Raw genomic sequence first — 22,687 nt, forward strand, 5'->3', positions numbered from 1 at the left:
GGTGTTAATTATGTTCACAATGTTGTGTTACCATCACGAATATCCATTACCAAAAAATGTTCCAAAAACTCAAATAGAAACTCTGCCCCAAATAAGCACTAACCTCCCATTCCCTAGCTCCACTCCAGCTCCTGGTGAACTGTATTCTAGTTTCTGACTCTATGAATTTTTTTATTCAAATTTTTTCATATTGATGAGATCATACAATATTTGTACTTTTGTATCTGGCTTATTTCACTCAACATAATATCTTCAAGGTTCATCAATATGGTCCCATGTATCAGAACTTCATCCTTTTTTTTTATATGGCTGAATACCATTCTTTTGTATGCATTTATATATTGTGTTTATCCATTTACCTGTTGGTAGATACTTGGGTTGCTTATACCTTTTGGAAATTGGGAATAATCCTGCTATGAACATTGTGCGCAAATATCTGAGTAAATGCTTTCAGTTATGTTTGATATGCACCTAGAAGTGGGATTGTTGCATCATATGGTAATTCTATACTCAACGTTTTGAGGAATTGCCAAACTGTTTACCTCATTGGGTGGGACCATTTTATGTTTTCATCAACAATGAACAAGTGTTCCTATTTCACCACATCATCTCCAATACTTGTTATTTTCTGTTTTTTTCTTAATAGTAGCCATTCTCTTGGTATGTGAAATGTGGCTTTGATTTATATTTCCCTAATGGCTAATTATATTGCACATCTTTTCATGTACTTCTTGTCCATTTGTATATCTTCTTTGGAGAAATATCTATTAGAGTCTTTGCCTATATATTAATTGGAGTATTTGTCTTTTTTGTTGTTGAGTTGTAGGAGCTCTTTCTAAGTTCTGGATATCTGATATGTGATTTCGAAATGTTTTCTCTCACATTATGTAGATTGTCTTTTTACTTTCATGATGAAGTCCTTTCATGTTCAAATTTTTAAATTTTGATGAAAAGTTCCATTTATCTATTTTGTCATTCCTGCTCATGCTTTTGATGTAAAGTATAAGAAAATATTGCCTAATACAAAACCTGTAAATGACACCCTATGTTTTCTTATAGAAATTTTATAGTCTTTGTGCTTATATTTGGGCTTTTGATCTATTTGGAGTTAAATCTGGTGTTTGGTGTGAGGTAGGGGTCTACCTACATTCTTTTGCATATGGATATACAGTTTTCCCAGCATGATTTGCTGAGGTGACAATTCTTTCCCCATTGAGTGGACTTGGCACCCTTCTCAAAGATCAATTGGCTTTAGGTGTGAGGGTTTATTTCTGAACCGTCAAATCTATTCCATTCATGTATATGCCTGTCCTTGTACCAGTATCATGATGTTTTGATTACTGTAATTTTGTATAAAGTTCTAAAATTAGAAATTATGAGTCCTCCAACTGTTTTCTTCTTTTTTCAAGATGGTTTTGGTTATTCAGGGCCCCCTTACCCTTCCACATAAATTTGATAATTGGATTTTCCATTCCTGAAAAGAAGGCTGTTGTAATTTTGATTGGGATTGCATTGAATCTGAAAATTGCTTTGGGTAGAATTGACATCGTAACAATATTAATTGTCAAATCCATAAACATGAACTGTCCTTCCATTTATTTAGGTCTTTGATTTCCTTTAGCAATATTTTGTAGTTTTCAATGTGCAAGACCTTACATTGTTGATTAAATGTATTCTTGGATATTTGATTTTTTAGTTGCTATTGTAAATAGAATTTTCTCTTGATTTCCTCTTCAGATTGTTCATTATTAGTGAATAGAAAGATTACCGATTTGCACATGTTGATCTTGTACCCTGCCACTTTGCTAAATTTGTTTATTAGCTCTTGTAGTTTTGTTGTGGATTTCAGGATGTTCTATAGATAGGATCATGCCAATTACAAATAGGGAAAGATTTACTTTTCCTTTCCAAAATGGATACCTTTTATTTCTTTTTCTTTCCTCATAGTTCTGGCTAGAATTTCCAGTATGGTAACAGTGGCGACAGTGGCCATCCTTGTCTTGTGCCTGATCTTGAAGGGAAATCTTTCCATCTTTCACCATTGAGTATGACAGCTGTGGATTTCTCCTTTCTCTCACCCCCTCTCCTCTGGAATTCCCATTATGCATGCTTATGCATTTAATGGTGTCCCACATTTCTCTGAGGAGCTGTTTATTTTTACACATTCTTTGTTCTCTCTGTTTTTTGTTCTTTGGATTGCATACTCTAACAATCTACCTTCAAGGTCACTTATTCTCTCTTCTCTAAGATCAAATTTATTTTTAAGCCTCTCTAGTGTATTTTAAAATTTCATTTGTTTCACTTTTCAAGTCCATAATTTCCATTTGTTCTTTTTTATAATTTCTATCTCTTTATCAATATACTCTATTTAATGACTCATTATCATCATGCCTTCTTTTCCCTCTTAATCTGGTTTCCCATAATTCTTTGTACATGTTTATAATGAGTAATTTGATGTCTATTCTGTTTAACTGACTTCTGGTTGCTCTCAGTATTTGCTGCCTGCTATTTCCCTTGTGTATATGTCATACTTTCCTGTTTCTTCACGTTTTGTAAATTTTGTTGGAAACTGGGCATTTTCAACATATTGTACTGCACTCCCCCAGGGTCTTGATTATTATATGTTTGTTTGTTTAATGATTTGCTGGATTATTTTAGTGAAGTCTGTTTCCCCCTTGCAGTGTGAAGCCTTTGATGTTTCTGTTTCTGTTCACAAGGGTGCGGTCTTAAGTGTGCCCCCAGTCAAAATGGGTTAACAGTCATTTTGGCAGCCCTCTCTTTGACTCTTTCCCTGACTACAACCAGATGTTAAGCTATCAGTAATTGCTGGTTGCCTTCTGTAAGATTTTCTACAGTGCCCTATAGCCTAACTTTCCCTACAGACTAATCCCATCAATTTCAAGGGGTAGTTCCTGAGATACTAGTTTAAGATTTGTTCTGACCCTTAGCAGGCTCCTCCCAACTGCCTTTTACCTAGGGGCCCTTCCTCCCCACCCCCACCAGGCAATATCTCTGAGCCTGGGCTCTAGACGTGGATAATAGTATGCTTCTTTGAGTGATAGCCTGCTTTAGGAGCTGAACTCTCAGTGGGATGGGAAAGGGGTATCCATCCTCAAGTCTTCTCAAATTACCTAACTCAGGTAACATAAGGACTGGGACAAGGGTGAGCAAGGCCTCAGTATTCTCAAAAGCAGTACACCCAAGGTAGAGTTTCTACCCCCACCTCTTGACCACACTAACCCAGAACTCACTTGGAGGCAAGAAGAGTTAATATCTTTGTGTCCCTTGTTTATGTCTCCCCTTGGTACAAAAGCTATAAGATTTTTGGAAGAAGAGGAACTGAGGCCTCTTCATGTCCTAGGGTGCCTGCATGTCCACAATGAAGAACTAAAAGAGAGAGTGAAAAAACAGTGAAACAATTTACAGCCAGTCCTTATGTGGCCATTTTTAAAAATCACAAATTTGGATGTAAAAATAAACACTGAAGAGTGACTGTCATTTGAAGTAGCAGCTCTTTAGAAACATATACATATAAAAATTAAAAAGATGCTTCATACTAACACAGTTATGAAGAAACCTGAACAATTGAGAGTCAGGCATTTTCACTGCACTGGTTTATTTAACAGACTCCTTCCAACAATAACTTGCGAGAATGAACTATTTTGCTAATATTATTATTATTATAAAGTGATATTCTCTTTTACTGACTTAAATGTGAATGTCTATGTACTAATTAAAACAAAGATTTTATGATGCATGCTGAAAAAAGACTAAGTATTTTTATACAAAATATATGCATTCTTGCCCATCCTGGGAAGAGAGTCATCCGATTGGGAGCTCTAAGTAGAAAGATTCTTGTGTCTTTAGCTGCATAAATCTGGAAAGAAGATTTCATCTTACTGAATTGGAAACTCCACTTTCTTTGAAAGCACCTTTATGCTTGAAGTTTTCTACACTCCACTGCAAAAGAATTAAGTTCCTCTAAAGAGAGATCAGTAGCTTTCTGGTTTATGGCTGGCTTCTTCCCCCTAGCAAAATCTCAGAGCCATTGCTCTGAATCTGGGATCAAGGGATGCTGCCTTGACTCTGTCCTTGTTCGGGTGGCAGTTGCCAGGAATTCCCTGGAGAACAGGGGAGAAGAAAGGGCACCCCACAGGATGAAGAAACGACAGGTACAAGAAGTTAGTTAAGTGGGGTCAGGGGACCCAAGCTCATCAGGAGCAAGAGCCCCAAATATACTGACGTCCACATATTTTATTGTGCTCTCACATGGGAACTGCTTTAGGGAGTATAATCAAAGCAAGATTAGTTTTGAATATCTAATCATGCCTGCAAAGCTACAAAGTTTGGATCCCAGCTCCTTGTCCCAGGAACCATTTATTTCTTATCAGTATGCTCTCTGTTCAGGTCTCTTCGGGCTCTTGAGTCAGCGTCCTTGAGAACATTTGCTTCAGCAGTTTTCCATGTCAGTTGAGCATGGTGTTCCGATGCTCATGCCCTCGGCTCACAGCCAACTGCTCAAGCCCTCAGAGAACTATCTCCAACAAAGGGAAATGATTTTCTTCTCTCTGAGTAATATCTCTCAGCTTTAGTTGCTGAGTGCTCAGTGATTGGGACAGTAGCCTCATATTTTCTTGGCTCAATTTCAAGCTGGGACAATAGTGATTGGAATCCAAGCATTCATAGTGGTGCTGTGCCAAAATGGATCCTCCATCCCACCAGTTAGGGTTGGGTAGAAGAATTGAGTCCCCACCTGTTGGCATGATTAAGTCAGAAATTAGTTTCAGCAACAGATAGCTAGGGGAAAATGAGAAATACTGACTGTCTGTTTTTCCCAGGAAGACAACTCTTCAACAGGGAGCTAAAAGGTGAGGGAATCGTCCTCTTTTATCATACCTGCCTGGAGTGGAGTTTCCATATTCCTGAGCTGAAAAAGGGGAGAGAGAGAGAGTGGGCCTTGTTTAAACATCACAGACTCTCATCTTTCTTAACAACCAATGGTAGAATTTCTTGAATAATGTTTCTTCATTTGCTGCATACCCTCAGGACCATTTCCAGTGACTTTAAATGATTGTCCTTTTAAAATTTTCACCAGTTTTGCTGGAGAGAAAGTCCTTCAGAGCTTGCTATTACAAATACCTAAAACTATGGAAATGGATTGGAAAAAGGTAATGGGTAGACACTTGAAGTATTTTGAAGTACTTGACAGAAAAAGCCTAGATTGCTTTGAAGAAACTCTTGGCAGAAATATGGACATTAAAGATTTTTCTGGTGAAGGCTCAGAAACTCAAGATAGTTGTAGACGAAGTTTCTATCATCATAGAGAATACATATCTCAATATGAACAGAATGTTGGTGGAAATATGAATATTAAAGGTGCTTCCAAAGGAGGCCTTAGAAAGAGATTATGACTCTTAACAAGGCCTTCCCTGAGCTTCTAGGAGGCAAATTCCTAGAGAATGATGCTCTCCATGAGGGGGTGACAGAAAAAGCCCATCACTATAAAGAAGGTGTAACTGAGCAACACTCTGCTAAAGAATGTGGCTGCATAGTTGTTGGCTAAGCAGGTTAGGTGTATGACCCATAGATCCACCTCAACAACATCAGAGGAAGTCAAGATTGACAAGGCAGTTATCCAGGAAGGATCTGAGGAAGACCTTTTTGTCTGATGGATTGATCCCTGTTGAGTTGCACAGAAAAGAAAACATTTTTGAGAATTTTGTATGACCAGATCCTTCAAGCCATTCTTTTTATAATCCATCATGTTCTTCTCAGTCCAGCCTGGACTGGCAATAGAGGTATAGGCAGAAATGATCTCCTCAGGCCAAGAGATAGTGACCTCTGCTCCTGCATTTGAACGGACTGGGCCTCCCATCCTGCTGCTTAGAGGGTGTATGCCTTTTGTGCTGGTATTTGGAGAAGGCAGGCCTTCGATCCCAGCATTTGGAATGGGCTGACCTTCTACCCTGACACTCAGAGATGGGTGGGGCCAAGCGCTCAGAGATGGTGGAGCACAGGCCACAGCATTTGGGGAGAGCACTGCCACTGCCCCAACACTGAAAAAGTGTGAGGCTTCTACTCCAGCAGGCAAGAGGACAAGGTATCCATCCACAGATGATTCTCGGGCCTTAGAATCTAATGGAGTTTTTCCTGTTGAGTTTCAAATATGCTTGGGACCTGTAAACTATGTTTTCCTTCCAATTTCTCCCTTCTGAGAGAATGCCTATACTTGGCCCATCATTGTATTTTGGAAGCTGATAGCTTGTTTTCTAGGTTCCACAGGTCAAGAGATGGAGGGGACTTTTGTCCCAGGATGGACCACACATATAACTGATTTTGTTGAGAGTTTGGACTCAGAGTTGTTAGTGAAATGACTTAAGGATCTGGGGACATTGTAATGGGTGAATATTTTTTCCATACGGGAAGAACATGTCTTTATGAGGTAAAAAGGGTGGACTATTAACAGGAGATTGAATCATCTACTCCATAAAGACATGTGCAAGTCTTAATCTGCAGTTCTGTGCATGTGAAGCCATTTGTAAATAAGATTTCTAATGATGTCATTATTAGGTAAGCTGTGGCTAAACTGAATGAGGGCATTCCTTAATTCAATAAGTAAGGAAGAAGCCCTGCACCCTTGCCAGTCTCGGCTTTGAGCCATGTCCAAGAATGATAAGGGCAGAGGTGGCGCCCACAGCAGCAGCAGCGGCTCAGGCAGTGACAGCAGCAGCACAAGGGCCGGTGAAAGACAGAACATGGAGGACACGAGAATGGGAGAAAAGGAGGTCTCTCTGGAAGTTAATTTTTCATGTGGTTTATGGTGATTGCATTGCTGGGGTCTGGATCTCATTAGTCATCATTTGGTTTAATCTTGCTGATTGTGATGGAGATCTAGGAAAACTAGGGTTCCATGATGTCTATAGTGATGGGGATTTTGATTTGGGTAATGCCTAAGTTTTATTAGAACTAAAAGAAAGAGCTGCTTCAGAGCCCTCAGTACCAGTGGAAGAGCTAGAGCTGCAGATGCAGTGAGGAGTGGAAGGCTCCCGCGGTGGCAGAACCCCAGAACACTGAAGATGATTTAAAAGAACAAATTCAGTCTCTGCTCCATGAAACGGTACCAACAGAGCATGGAAAGGATCTACAGCAAGAAAAGGATGAACCAGCAAGAGAATATCAACTGGAAGATGAAGATTTCCTTACTGGAAGGTATGTAGATGTTAAATTTGAGAACCTGGATGTGCTGGTTTGAAAGTATTATGTACCCCAGAAAAGACATTTTAATCTTGATTCAATCTTATGGGGGCAGCCGTTTCATCTAATCCTAATTCAATACTGTAGGCAGAAACTTTTGATTAGATCATTTCCAGGAGATGCAGCACACCCAATTGTGGGTGTAACTTTTGGACTATATGGAGATGTGACTCCACCCATTCCAGGTGTGTCTTGATTAGTTTACTGGACTCCATTAAAACAGGAAACATTTTGGAGAGATCTTAGCTCTGACAGAGCGGAGCTGACACAGATGCCGACACCTGGCAAACAGAGACCTGATGCTTGGCGATGCTTGGAGCCCAGCAGATTTCGCCATGAGACGTTAAGCAAGCCAGAACCTGGAGAGAGCCAACAAAAGCCAAGAGATGAAAGTAAAGTGAGGAAGTAAAGTGCGGAACCCCCACAAGAACAGAGGCTGAAAGCAATGGAGCACAAGAGCAAGGGACCAGCAGACACCAGCCATGTAACTACCTAGTTGACAGAAGTGATCCTGACCTATCAGCTTTCCTTGAATTAAGTATCTTTCCCTGGATGCCTTAGTTTGGACATTTTTATAGGCTTAGAGCTATAAACTTGTAACTTATTAAATTCCCCTTTTAAAAACCCATTCCAGTCCTACTAGATCGCATTCAGGCAGCTTGAAAACTAAAACATTGGAAATGGAAACATTTTATGAAGAAACTGATGGTAACTACCATGTGGGAGAGACAGCTTCACAGGCTTTTAATCAGAATACAAAGGAGATATTGTATAAACAGGGAAATCCAGAGTCCAGCGAACCAGCAGTAGAGGATGAAAGATTGCACCAGGATGAAGATGATGTAACATACCAAGACCATGATGAACCAGTATATGAACCATAAAAAATGAAGAGATAGGACTTTCTGATAATGTTGTAGAAGGTTCAAGCATAATTTTAGAAGAAGTAAATATTTCCCTTGCAGAAGAACAAGAGGAATTACCACCAGATACTTCAAAAAGACTGCCCTCACTCTCACAGGAGGGCTACCTAACCGTATGCCCCAAAGATGACTGTGATAGATCTTGTGAAATAGTTCCAGAGCAAATCAAGATCTTGGGGAATGAAAACTAAAGCTGTTTTGAATAACTTGTAGTCCCCTGTCATTTTAGTATATATTTTTTAAAAAAGAAAAATTACATGTGATTTTACATTCCTGCGTGTCCTTTTTGGATAACATCAATGCATCTAGTCTATTTCTTTATTATTATTTTTATTTTTGTGAGAAACTTTTAGTCTTATCTGCATTTATGTATGTTTTTCAGGCAGTAGTTAATATTGATGATGTAGCACCAATCTCTTGACAGGATTTTAATATATATAATTAGTAATTAATATGAACTGTATTAACTGATTTGTGTTAATTCTGTGTTAAACATGATTTAAAAGCCGTTAAGAGTGTTTTGCACTGGTACTATTAGCACTAATAGAGTACATTGTTAGCTGTGACAGTTTGAGTTATATATATCTGCATTGATACTGTTATCAGAAACTTTTGCATTAGCTTTGGGTATTCAGGTTAAAATTCAGATTTTGAGATTTTTGAACTTTTAGCTGGTTAATTAAAAAAACAAGTAATATTTCAATAGAAGTCTTAAATTATCATGGCTAATTTAATTTTTAAAATGAGGGGAGAAAGCTAAAATCCCTTGTTAGGACATAGAGGAAAAAGAACGGCCAGTTGGATGGAGCAGAAACCTTTCCTGGCGCCTCAGATGCATCATGCCACAGCTGTAGTCCATTCAATATCTGTTAAGTTTTAGAAACTCTATATAAATTACCGGTGCATAATTTAAAGATTGTTTTGCCCTTGGCTAATTAAATAATACTCACAATACTAACCTTAGAGACTGCAGTGACCTTATGAAGTAAATTCAGTGATGTCCCAGTCATCAAATTTAGGATGTCTGAAAAGCAACCACAGAGCCAACCACTTTCTTCTGCTATTTCATATCATATGAGCCGTTTACTCTCTACGCTGAAGGCTTTCTTCTTCTTTTCTATGTGGTTTAATTTAGGCTCAGAAATAGTTGCTGTGATGAAAATATTCATTTGTTAGAAAAGAAGGTAGCTACATCATCATTTAAAAAGTACCATGAGCTTAAAAAGCCATAAGAATTGGTTTCCTTTATGTGCCAGGGGTAGCTCTTGATATGATGACTTTTTTTCCTGCATGTCAAGTTAAAATCAAAGAGACTTTACATCTTTATCATTATAGATCATACTTACGATATAGTAGGTTCTGCTACTCACTTTACTACTCAATGTAGTTAAAGCCCCAATAATAAGTCAGTTTTAGAAAAGCAATAATTTTCTAAAGCTGTGGCATGGGTGACACAGAGTTGATACTCTAATTTGAATAAGCTCTTAATTCATATTGTGAAATACAGAACACTACTTTTTATAAAGCTGTACTTTTTAGGGAAACTTAAGAGTGACATTCAACTGATAAATCAGTACATAAGTTGTGCTGGATTTATGTATATAATCATCTCTAGAATTCTAAAAATTGAGGATTCATTATGCTGCAGGCAATGTCAAATCCTTTTCAATTTCAAATATATTCATTAATGAGCCTTGTATTTACAAATACGTGCAAAGTTGCACAACATCAGTGGATTTTCTAAAAATCACATCAATGTCTTCTTTTAATGTTATCTGAGTGCAATAACTTGCAGGAGAAGAATTCTTCAAAAAATAAAAATAGTAAATGTGAACTAATCCTATCAAAGGGCAGACATTATGAGATTGGGTTAAAAAAAAACATGATACAACTCTATGTTGTCTATAGGACGAACATTTTAGATTCAAATATACAAATAGATTGAAAGTAAAAAGATGAAAAAAATTATTTCACGAGAACAGCATCCACGAGAAGCTGGAATGGCTATACTAATTTCAGACCAAATAGACTTTAAAACAATGTTAATAGAGACAAAGAGGGACATTTTATAAAAATAAAAGTGCCAATCCATCAGGAATATATAACATTTATAAACAAATATATGAAAGAGTACCAAAGTACATGAAGCAAACAATGACAGAAAGAAACAGGAAATAGACTTTTTTTTCGAGAATAATAGTTGGAGACTCCAATATACCACTTTTAATAGTGGATTGAACATCCAGGCAGTAGAATAATAAGGAAATGGAAGATTTGAATGATCTCCTCAAATGCACATGGAGCATTAAACAGGATAGACCATATGCTGGGCAATAAATAAATCTCAATAAATGGGAAAGAATAGAAAGTGTATAAAGCATAGTCTCTAATAACCATGATATAAAAATAGAAATACATAAACAGCAAGATATTTGGGAAATGCACAGATATGTGGAAATTAAACAACATGATTCTAAATAATCAATAAAAGAAGAAATCAGAAAGTAAATTGTAAAATACTTTTAAATGAATAAAAATGAAGACAGCATACCAAAACATATGGAATGAAGCTAAAGCAATACTTACACAGAAAATTATAGCTTTAAATGCCCATACTAAGAAAGAAGTATCTCAAATCAATAACCTAACTTTTCAAATTAAAGCATTTGAAAAAGAAGAGCAAATTAAATCTAAAACAGTGGAAGGAAATAATAAAGATCAGAGTGAAAATTAATGAAATACCGAATATAAAAACTATAGAAAAAAACCAAGGAAACTAAAAGTTAGTTCTTTGCCTTTGTAAAGTAAAATCAACAGAATTTACAAATATTTAGCAAGATTGGCCAAGAGAAAAGAGAGAAGACTCAAAATAGTAGAATCAGATATGAAAGAGGGAACACTGAACTAATTTGAGAGAAATGAAAAGTATTATAAAGAGATACAATGACCAATTGTAACCAAATAAGTTATATAATTTTTATGAAATGGATAAGTTCCTGGAAAAACACAACTACTAAATCTGGGTGAAGAAATAGACAAATAAAGTAGATCTTTAAAAAGTAGAGATTTGAATTCCTTACCAAAACTCTACCCACAAAGATTAGCCTAGGCTGAGGTGGCTTCAACACTGAATTCTAGCAAACAATTAAAGAAGAATTAATACCAATTTTCCCAAACCCTTCCAAAAACTAGAAGGGGGAAGAAACACTTTCTAACTTATTGTATAAGGCCAGCATTACCCTGATAACAAAACCAGGCAAGATATCACAAGAATAGAAAATTACAGAATATTATCTCTTGAGAATATGGGCTCAAAATTCCTCAATAAAAATCTAGCAATCTGAATCTAGCAAAAAAAAAAAAAAAAGAAAGAAAGAAATAATTATGCACCATGACCAAGTGGGAGTCATATCAAGTATAAAAGTGTCTTAATTACCTGGCTACTAAAGCAAATAAAACACAATGGTTTGGCTTGAACAATGGGAATTTACTGGCTAGGTATCAGCAAGGCAATACTTTCTTCTGGAAAATGTGGTGTTCTACTGCTGACTCCTGGAGATCCTTGGGTCCTTTGCTTTTCTTTCACATGGCAATGCACCTGGTCATGCCCTCTCTCTTCTGTCTTCTGGCTCATATAGTGGCTTTCTCTCAGTGTTTGAATTTCATTCTGCTTATAAAGGACTGTAGTAATCTAGATTGAAACCCAATTTGATTCAGTTGGCCACACTTTAACTAAAAGTAACATCTTCTAAGGATCCTATTTACAGTGGGGTCACACCTACAGAAATGGATTAAGTTTAAGAGAACATGTTTTTTTCTGGGGTAATAATTCAACCTACCACAACTAGTTAACAGCTGAAATTTAATTAGTATAATACATCATATCAATAGAAAGAAAACAAATCTGTATGATCATTTCAGTAGATACAGAAAAAGTATTTGACAAAGTCTAGAATCCTTTCATGATAAAAACAAATTCAACAAATTGGGAAAATAAGAGAACTTTCTCAACCTGATAAAGGGTATCTGTGAAAAACCCATAGCTAAAATCAAGCTTAATTGTGAAAGGCAATTCTACTAGTGACAAACTCTCTCGGATTTTGAGAATTCATTAGAGTGAAAAAGCATTCATGAAAGAAAAAACAAAGTAGTCATTATGTAGAATATTGAGATCCATACTGTTAAAAGTAGATTTCTCACTAGAGACCTACAAAATGCCTTTCCTGTTTCTGCCTGATCCTCAGGGTTATAGAGGAAAATACCCTAGGCATACCATTGGCACAACTAAAGGGTGAAGCTGTTATGTACCCCAAAAGTCCACATTCTTTTTATCCATTCCTGTGGGTGCAGATGTATTGCAGATAGGACTTTTTGATTAGGTTTTTCAATTGAGATGTGACCTGCCCCATTCAAGGCGGATCTTAACCCTCTTACTGGAGCCCTTTATGAGAGTATAAAGGACAGAAAAGTGCCCCCAGAGAAGTTTAGAGAAAAATCCCCTGGAGGAGATGAGAGAGGACACACAGAAAACAGAGAAGAAGCCACTGAAGCCAGAAGCTGGAAGTAATGAAATCCAGGAGAAAAGGACCAGTAGAGGTTGGCCATGTGCCTTCCTGTGTAACAGAGATGTTCTAGATACCAGCAACCTGTCTACAGAGAAGATGTCCAACTTTTGATGCCTTGATTGAGACATTTTCATGGCCTTAGAACTGTAAACTTGTAAGCTAATGAATCCCCATTCTAAAAGCCAGTCCATTTCTGGTATATTGCATCTCAGCAGCTTTAGCAAACCAAAATGGATTAGAGGTCTCTATGTGAAGATACTTATTTGACCCTTTCTGTAGGAAGTAATTTATAAATATGAGCAAGTAAGAGAGGACCTCCTCAAAGGATATCAAGTAATAAAACGGAGAGAGAGGGAGAGAGAGAATAAGAAGGAGGAGGAGGAGAAAGAGGAGAAGGTAAGAATAGGAGAAGAAGAAGAGGAAGAGGAGGAGAGGAGAGGGAAAAGAGAAACCTTGATAAAGAAGGGGAAAAAACTGAAACAGATGTCCACAATTTGACCCAAGTGGAAATCCAAAATTTACTCAATGAATGTTGCCTTAGTTTTCCAGAGCTGCTGTAATAAATAGTATGGTTTGAGACTAAAAGAAGTTCAAAAATCACAAAGCTTGCTTTCTCCTGAAATACTGTAGCTTTCTTGTGTTGGCTGGAGGCAATCTTTGGGGTACCTTGGCTTATGTAGTAGTCAGGGTTCTCTAGGGAAATAGAATTAACAGTAGACATCTGTAAATATGAGTCTCTATAAAAGTGTCTCATGCAACCATGGGGATGATGCATGAGTCCAAACTCCACAGGGTAGACTACAAACCAGCAACTCTGATGAAGGTTTTTGAGGAATCCCCCAGGAGAGGCTGACTGGCCAAAGCAGAAAGAGATTTTCTCTTCTGACTTCTCCTTTTAAGCCTCTGGCTGATTAGATTAAAATGTCACTCATTGCAGAAGGCACCCCCCGCCCCCAGCCGACTGCAGGTGTAATCAGCCATACATGAAATCCACATACTGATGATTTAAGTCCACAGCAACAGAATGACTGGGCCTATCACCTGGCCAAGTTGACACATAAACCTCACTATCACAGCTTATATTTATGCCTCCCATCACATGGTGATACTCTCTTTTCTGACTTCTGGGTTCTCTTTATAAGACCTCCATTAATCTGGATTAAGACACACCCTGGTTCAATTAGTCACACCTTGATAAAGTAATGTACCCAAGAGGGAGCACAATTAGCCAAATTTCAGGCAGTTTTCTTAACACTGAATAACCTGGCCATCAGTCATTCCCACCTTTGGAAATGACCTGAGCATCTGGTCTAAACAATGGCAGCAATAATTGTTTATCCAAGGTCACCTTTAAGGAAGCTGGGAATATATTGCCTCACCAATACCCAAAATATAAATCAAGATCACATGTGTTTCTACGTATACTAAAGGCACAATACAAAGCCTCACCAAGACACTATCCCCTTCTGAGATTCAGACATTATTGATAATGACTAAGGCACTCATTTCACCTTCACAATACATGGCTGTGAATAAGGTAGTCAATGTAACTTTCACCTCTCTTACTGGTTTCAGGCTGAAGACCTCACAGATCATCATCATGGCTTATATAATCAAATTGGATTAAATGCAAAAGGGCATATTACAGGAATCAAACATCAGGGATGAATTGCAATAGAGACTGACTCCATTTTTTTTTTTTATGTTTGAGCAATGACAGCTTTTAAGACTCATTCATCCCTCACCCATTCTGCCACACATTTGGGCAAGCTTATATGAAAGCCTGGATATTCTCTCCATTTTTCCTGGCAGGATGTTCAAACCAAGCAAGTTTCTGTCCACCATGGAAACCCTCAACCTGACACCATCTTCCAACCACCAAAAACACTCCAAGATAAATGCCTTTCCTTGCTCTCTCAAGACATTTAGGACTTGCTCAGGAGCCACCATTCTCTCTCCAGAAAGCCTCATTATGTGAGTAATAAATTTTTCCTCTTGGTGTTAGTGTGGAATCATTAATCTCAATTTATTAACCAATTTTGGATGTGAGTCTATCCAGTCACTGAGGAGTGTTCACAGCACTATAAAACATTTATAAAACTTTAAAAGACCACAAAACATGGAGAATATGATTGAAGATACAATATAGTACAGATGTTAATTCTCCCCAAATTGATCTATAGATTGACTACAATATCAATCAAAACCCAGCACGAAGTTTTGTAGATATAAAAAATTGATTCCAGGGTTTCTATGGAAGGACAAAAGAATTAAAATACATGAGAAAATTTTCTATAGAATAATAAGATGTAAGATTTATACTCTAATCACTACAAAGCTGCAGTAATCAAGACAGTGTGCCAATGGCTAAGTGATGGCCACATATATTAGAGACCTAGAAATTGTCCCCTAAATATATGACCATTTAATGCAATTAAAACGAAATAATCTTTTCAAAAAATGGTGCTGTAATAATCAGTCATCCATAGGTAAGACAAATGAACTGGAACAAAATCTGAAGTCTTATACAAAAATTAACTCAAGGAGATGGCTGAAGAAAGAATCAGGAAACTAGAAGATGAGACACTTAAAATGACTTAAGCTGAGAAACAGAAAGATAAAAGAAATATTAAAAATGAAAATGTCCTAAGACAGCTATGGGACACCATCAAGGCCACCAACATATGGGCGTCCATATGTTATGGGAGACACAGAAGGAGAAGAAAGAAAGTGAAAGGAATAGTCAAATAAATAATGACAGAAAACTTCACAAATCTAGGGAAAGATGTTCATATGCACATCCAAGAAACTCAGAAATCACCTAAAAGGATAAATATGAAGAAAAGTAAACTGTGTCATATTCAGATTACACTATCAAATTCAAAGTACAAGTACAAAATATAAAGTACAAGTTCAAAGTTGAAAGAGACAAGCAATGCATTGTACACAAGGGAGTCCCATTAGATTTGATGATATCTCATTGGAAACCATGGAGGCATGAAGGCAGTGGGTTGAAATACTTAAGTGCTGAAGAAAAAACAATGCCAGCCAAGAATTTTATATGTGGTGAGACTCATTCAAAAATGAGGGAGCGCCCATGCCAAACAAACAAACAAACAAACAAAAACCTGAGGGAGCTACCTCAGCTCTGGGAACATCCGTTTATGGCACTCCTAAACCTGTGCACACACATGGCCCCCAGTCACGCCCCCCACCTCTGGGAACGTGCTGAACTGCGCAGCTGGGTCACATATGCCCCCGGCCCAAGCAGGCATAACACCAACCCACTGCCACACATCTGTGCATGCGCACAACGATCCCTGCGCCATAGACCAGCACACACCAGGGTTACGCCCCAGACCCCTGCACCTGCACAGCTACATCCTCCCTGGCCACTGGGCATCCATGTTCACAGGTAACAGCATAGCATCACCAACCTGTGCCTATGCCTGTGCTACAATGTAGCACTGCACTGTTGTGCCCACCCCGTGCCCTGCATCCTGTTCCACATCCAGCCTGCAAACACAAGGCTTTAGATTACTGAAGGAACTCAACTTCCAAAGTAAATCAATCAAGATATTTACATGTGACAAAAACAACAGATCACTAAGCATATCACAATGCAGACAGATATAGCCCATTCTAATGACCAAATTAAAACATGAGAAGAGACAGACATTGGAACAACTAATCAAAGATGTTCATATAACTCTACTAAATAAAATAGGTGGGATGGCTAATGACATAAAGAAGATCAAGAAGACAGTAGAAGAGCATAAAGAGGAAACTGAAAGAATAAATAGAAAAATAGCAGATATCACAAAAATTAAAGATTATGTTAATCAAATAAAAAACATATTAGAGAAATACAACAGGAGATTGGAAAAGCCAGAAGAAAGAACACACAAACTAGAGGACGGGCTAATTGATTTTGAACACTCAAAACAGCAAATGGCAAAAAAGATGGAAATATTTGAGTTGGATGCATGGAAATGATGGACAAAACAAAGTTCACAAATATAAGAATCATTGGTGTCCGGAAGGAGAAGAGAGGAGTAAAGGGCTAGGAAGAGAAATTGAGGATATAATAGAGGAAAACTTCCCAACCCTTATAAAGGACATAAATATACAAGCCAAAGTAGCTCAACAAACTCCAACCAGAATAAATCCAAATAGGCCTCCCCAAAACACATACTAATCAGTCTGTCAAATGTTGAAGAGAAGCATAAAATTCTGAAAGTGGCAAATGAAAAGCAATCTACTACATACAAGGGAAGCCACATATGACTGAGTTCAGATGGCTCAACTAGCACCATGGAGGTGAGAAGGCAGTGGTATGATATATTTAAGGTCCTGAAAGAGAAAAACTTATAGCCAAGATCTCTGCGCCCAGACAAATTCTCATTCAAAACTGAGGGGAAGATTAAAATTTTCACAGACAAACAAATCCTGAAAGATTTGTCAACAAGAAACTGGCCCTACAAGAAATACTAAAGGGAGTTGCCAGTTGAAGAGAAAAGACAGGGCGGGGCGGTCTGGAGGAAGGTACAGAATTGAAGAGTACCAGTAAGGGTAACTTAAAGTATAAAAAGAGAAAGATGGAAAAGAATATATAGATCTGACAAATAAAATCCAGATGATAAGATGGTGGATTCAAGAAATACCTTTTGGGTGGACCACAGTGGCTCAGCAGGCAAGAATGCTTGCCTGCCATGCCAGAGGACCCGGGTTCGATTCCCGGTGCCTGCTCATGTTAAAAAAAAAATGCCTTTTTTAGTAATAACTTTGAATGTTAATGGACTAAATTTACCAATTAAAAGATACAGATTAGCAGAATGGATTAAGAAATATCCAGCTATATGCTGTTTAGAAGATACTCATCTTAGCCACAAGGATACAAATAGATTGAAAGTAAAAGGATGGAAAAAGATTTTCCATGCAAGTTGTAACCAAAGAAAGCAGGATAGCTATAATAATATTGAACAAAATAGATTTTAAATGTAAAGACATCGTAAGAGACAAAGAAAGACACCATATATTAATTAAAGAGGCAATTCAGCAAGGAGAAATAACAATCATAAATGTTTATGCCCCGAATCAGGGAGCTCCACAGTACATGAGACAGACAGTGGCAAAACTGAAGGGAGTGATAGATGTTTCAACAATAATAGTAGGGGACTTCAATACACCATTCTCATCTATAGCTAGAACAACCAGACAGAAGACCAAAAAGGAAACAGGGAAGTTAAACAACTTGATAAATGAGTTAGGCTTAACAGACATATATAGGTCATTGCACAGCAAAACGCAAGGATATACATTCTTCTCTAGTGCTCATGGAAGGAACATTCTCCAGGATAGATCATATGCTGGGCACAAAACAGGTCTTAATAAATTTAAAAACACTGAAATTATTCAAAGCCCTTTCTCTGATCACAGTAGAATGAAACCAGATCTCAATAACCCCCAAAGAATGAGAACATTCACAAATATATGGAGATTAAATAACACACTCTTAAATAACGAGTGGGTCAAAGAAGAAATTGCAAGAGAATTCAGTAGCTATCTGGAGACGGATGAAAATGAGAATACAATATATCAGAACTTATGGGATGAGGCAGAGGCTTTGCTGAAGGGAAATCTATTGCCCTAAATGCCAATATTAATAAACAAGAAAGAGCAAAATTTAAGGACTCAAATGCTCACCTAGAGGATCTTGAGAAAGAACAGCAAAGTAACCCCAAAGCAAACAGAAGAAGAGAAATACAAAGATTAAGGCAGAGTTAAATGAATGGTAGAACAAAAGAATAATAGAATCAATAAAACCAAATGTTGTTTCTTTGAGAAAATCAATAAAATTGATGGGCCACTAGTAAGACTGATAAGAAAAGAAAGAGAGATTGGGATGCAAATAAAATCAGAAATGAGAAGGGATGCATTACCACAGACCCTGAAGAAATAAAAGAAATCATAAGAGGATACTATGAACATGTATATGCCAACAAACTAGGCAACTTAGATGAAATGGACAAATTTCTGGAAACACACAAACAAACTACACTGACTCAGGAAGTAATAGAAAATCTCAACAAACCAATCATAAGGAAAGTGATTCAATCAGTCATCAAAAATCATCCTACAAAGAAAGGCCCAGGGCCAGATGGCTTCACAGAGGAATTTTATCAAACATTCCAAAAAGAACTAACAGCAATCCTGCTCAAACTTTTCCAAAAAATTGAGGAAAAAGGAAGACTACCTGACTAATTTTATGAAGCTAATATCATTTGAATACCAAAACCAGATAAAGATGTTATAAGAAAGGAAAACTATAGACCAATCTCCCTAATGAATATAGATGCAAAATTTCTCAACAAAATATTAGCAAATCAAATCCACTAACACATTAAAAGAATTATGCACCACAACCAACTAAGGTTTATACCAGGAATACAAGGATGGACCAACGCAAGAAAATCAATTACTGTAATAGAGCACATTAACTAATCGAAAGGGAAAAATCACATGATCATTTCGATTGATGCTGAAAAATCATTTGACAAGATACAGCATCCTTTTCTGATAAAAACACTTGAAAAGATGGGAATCAACGGTAATTACCCCAATATGATAAAGGGGACATATGAAAAACCAATAGCCAGCATTGTACTCAATGGAGATGAAAGCTTCTCTCCTAACATCAGGAATAAGACAAGAATGCCCACTGTCACCACTATTATTCAACACTGTGCTAGAAGTTCTAGCTACAGCAATCAGGAAGGACAAAGAAATAAAAGCATCCAAATTGGAAAGGAAGAAGTAAAACTTTCATTATTTGCAGATGACATGATACTATACTTGCAAAATCCTGAGAAATCTATAGGAAATTACTTGAGCTAATAAACAAATTCATCAAGGTGGTGGGATATAAAATTAATAGGAAAAATCAGTAACATTTCTATACATAAGCAGTGACCTAACTGAGGAGTCAGGTAAAGAAAAATTCTGTCAACATGGCAACTAAAAGAATCAAATACTTGGGAATGAACTTAATTAGGGGAATAAAGGACTTGCACACAGAAAATTAAATAACACTGTAAAAGAAAGCAAAGAAAATCTAAATAGGTGGAAAGACATTTCCTGCTCTTGGATAGGAAGGCTAAATATATTTAAGATGTCAATTCTACCCAAATTGACCTATAGATTCAACGCAGTACCAATCAAATTTCCAACAACCTATTTTGAAGTCTGAGAAAAGCTACTTACCAAATTCATCTGGAAAGGAAAGAGACCCCGAATAGCTAAAAGCATCCTAAAAAGTAGAACGAAGTGGGAGGTTTAACACTCTCTGACTTTAAAACCTATTATAAAGTCACAGTGGCCAAAACAGCATGTTACTGGCACAAAGATAGAAGCATTGACGAATGGAATCAAATCAAGGGTGCAGAAATAGACCACAAAATCTATGGTTAACTGATTTTTGACAAGGCCCCCAAATCCTCTGTATTGGGGCAAAATAGTATTTTCAATAAATGGCCACGGGAGAAAGGATATCAATAGCCAAATGAATGAAAGAGGACCCCTATATTACACCTTATACAAAAATTAACACAAAGTGGATCAAACACCTGAATATAAGAACTAGCACTATAAAGTTTCTAGAATAAAATGTATGGGAACATTTTCAAGACCTTGTAATAGGAGGCAGCTTCCTAAACTTTATACCCAAAGCACAAGCAACAAAAGAAAAAAAAGATAAATAGGGACTCCTCAAAATCAAAGGCTTCTGCCCCTCAAAAGACTTTGTCAAAAAGGTAAAGAGGCAGCAAACTGAATGGAAGAAAATATTTGGAAGTCACATATCAGACAAAGTTTTGATAAGGTGTATACACAAAGAAAATATACAACTCAACAGCAAAAGAACAAACAACCCAATCATAAAATGGACTAAAGATATGAATAGGCATTTTTTGAAGACCAAACAAAGATGATTCAAAAGCACATGAAGAGATGTTCATTTTCATTGGCTATAAGGGAAATGCAGATCAACACTACAATGAGATACCATCTGGCACCTATAAGAATAGCTGCTATTAAACAAACAGGAAACTACAAATGTTGGAGAGGATGTGGAGAAACTGGGACACTTATATACTGCTGGTGGGAATATATAATGGTGCAGCCACTATGGAAGACTGTTTGGCGGTTTCTTAGGAAACTAAATATTTCGTTGCCCTATGACCCAGCAATAGCACCACTTGGTATATACCCAGAAGAGATGAAAGCAATGACACAAACAAACATATGCACTCCGATGTTCATAGCAGCATGATTCACAATTGCCAAAAGATGGAAAGAAACCAAATGCCCATCAACAGATGACTGGATTAACAAAATGTGGTATATACATATGATGGAATATTATGCAGCAGTAAGATGAAATGATGTCCTGAAGCACATGAGAAGATGGATGAGCCTTGAGGACATAATGCTGAGTAAAGTAAGCCAGACATAAAAGGATAGGTACTTTATGATTAGACTTTTTATGACCATGGTGAAGGTAAAAATCATAGGTTTATAGTGCAGAATATAGGGGGCTTAGAGATGCATAGAAGCTAGAGATGGGTGAATGGTTAGCTAATCAGGTTGAACTCCAATGTAAGGGAACAAATAGAAGCAAAGGCAGTTCTCAAGTGGATCTATAATAGTACTACTATATTGAAGATGAACAAGATTGAAAGTGGTTGTATAGAACTATGTATTAAAACCAGAAATATGAATTAGTTCTTCCAAGAACTACTTCAAAGGTGTTATCATGCACAAAGAATGTTTAAGTCCAGAGCACAGTATGGTCTCCTTAGAAAATGCTTATAAGAAAACAGGGACCTAGATTGTAAGCTCTTATAGCAGACACATTTAGTCCAGGGTGGTAATTATTATTTCTGGATTTTGAGAGGCTGTTTTATATATTAGAACCTGGTATATATAAATATAACCTGTTATTTAGAGTTAAGAATGAAACCGATCAGGATGAGGTTAAAATAATTCAGAAAATAGGGATAAGGAAGACATTGTCTATTTAGAACCACGCATACTCTTTCAGACAAAAGGACGAAAGGTTTATTTGGTCTGGAACCTAAATTTTCTGTAGCACTTAATATAACTCAACCGATCTGTTTAGTTCATTGAAACACTTGAAACACAGGGAGCCCAGAATAAGAAAGAGGTCCTTTAATCCCATATAGCTTAATATAAAAAAAATAGAGTATATTAAGCAGATAATAAAAAATTATTGGCAAAGTCCCTTGAGGGATGGGAGAAAAAATACGGAATTATGCAACTACCATCAGGGAATCCCCTGATACTGTGTCAAACTTTAGGGACACCTGAATCAATAGGCCAAGCTCTTGATCTTGAGGTTTACTCTTGTGAAACTTATGTAGGTAGCAGAGAAGCTTAGCCTACCTATAGGTATGCCTAAGAGTTACTTTAGGAGGACCTCTTTTGTTGCTCAGATGTGTCGTCACTCTCTGTAAGCCCAATTCTGAATGTGAAATCATTGCCTTCCCCCCGCTACTTGGGACATGATATCTAGGGGCAGAAGTCTCCCTGGAGATGTCGGAGATGACTCCCAGGCATGAATCTTGCCTTGGCACTGTAGGATCAACAATTCCATCCTGACCAAAAGGGGAAAAGAAGTATAACTAATAAAGTATCAATGGCAGAGAGAGTTCAAATAGAGTCGAGAGGCTACTCTGGAGATTGCTTTTATGTAAGCTTCAGTTAGAAATTTCTACGTATGATAACCTGCCAACCCCCAACCAGGATCATTCCAGCCAATCCTAAAGAACACCTAGGGCAATATATAAGATTCCACACACTAGAGTAACTTTCCAGAAACCTACAACCTCCAGCTGGGTCCCTGGACCAGATAAGTCCTGAAACTTA

General features: G+C 37.3%; 1 pseudogene; it reads left to right on the top strand.

The window, feature by feature from the left end:
- The first annotated feature begins 6,659 nt into the window (after positions 1 to 6,659).
- LOC143672043 (aspartyl/asparaginyl beta-hydroxylase pseudogene) lies at positions 6,660 to 8,368 on the top strand (annotated as a pseudogene).
- The last annotated feature ends 14,319 nt before the right edge of the window (positions 8,369 to 22,687 follow it).

This window comes from Tamandua tetradactyla, chromosome X, assembly GCF_023851605.1.
Source record: "Tamandua tetradactyla isolate mTamTet1 chromosome X, mTamTet1.pri, whole genome shotgun sequence".
In the NCBI taxonomy this organism is placed as follows: Eukaryota; Metazoa; Chordata; class Mammalia; order Pilosa; family Myrmecophagidae; genus Tamandua; species Tamandua tetradactyla.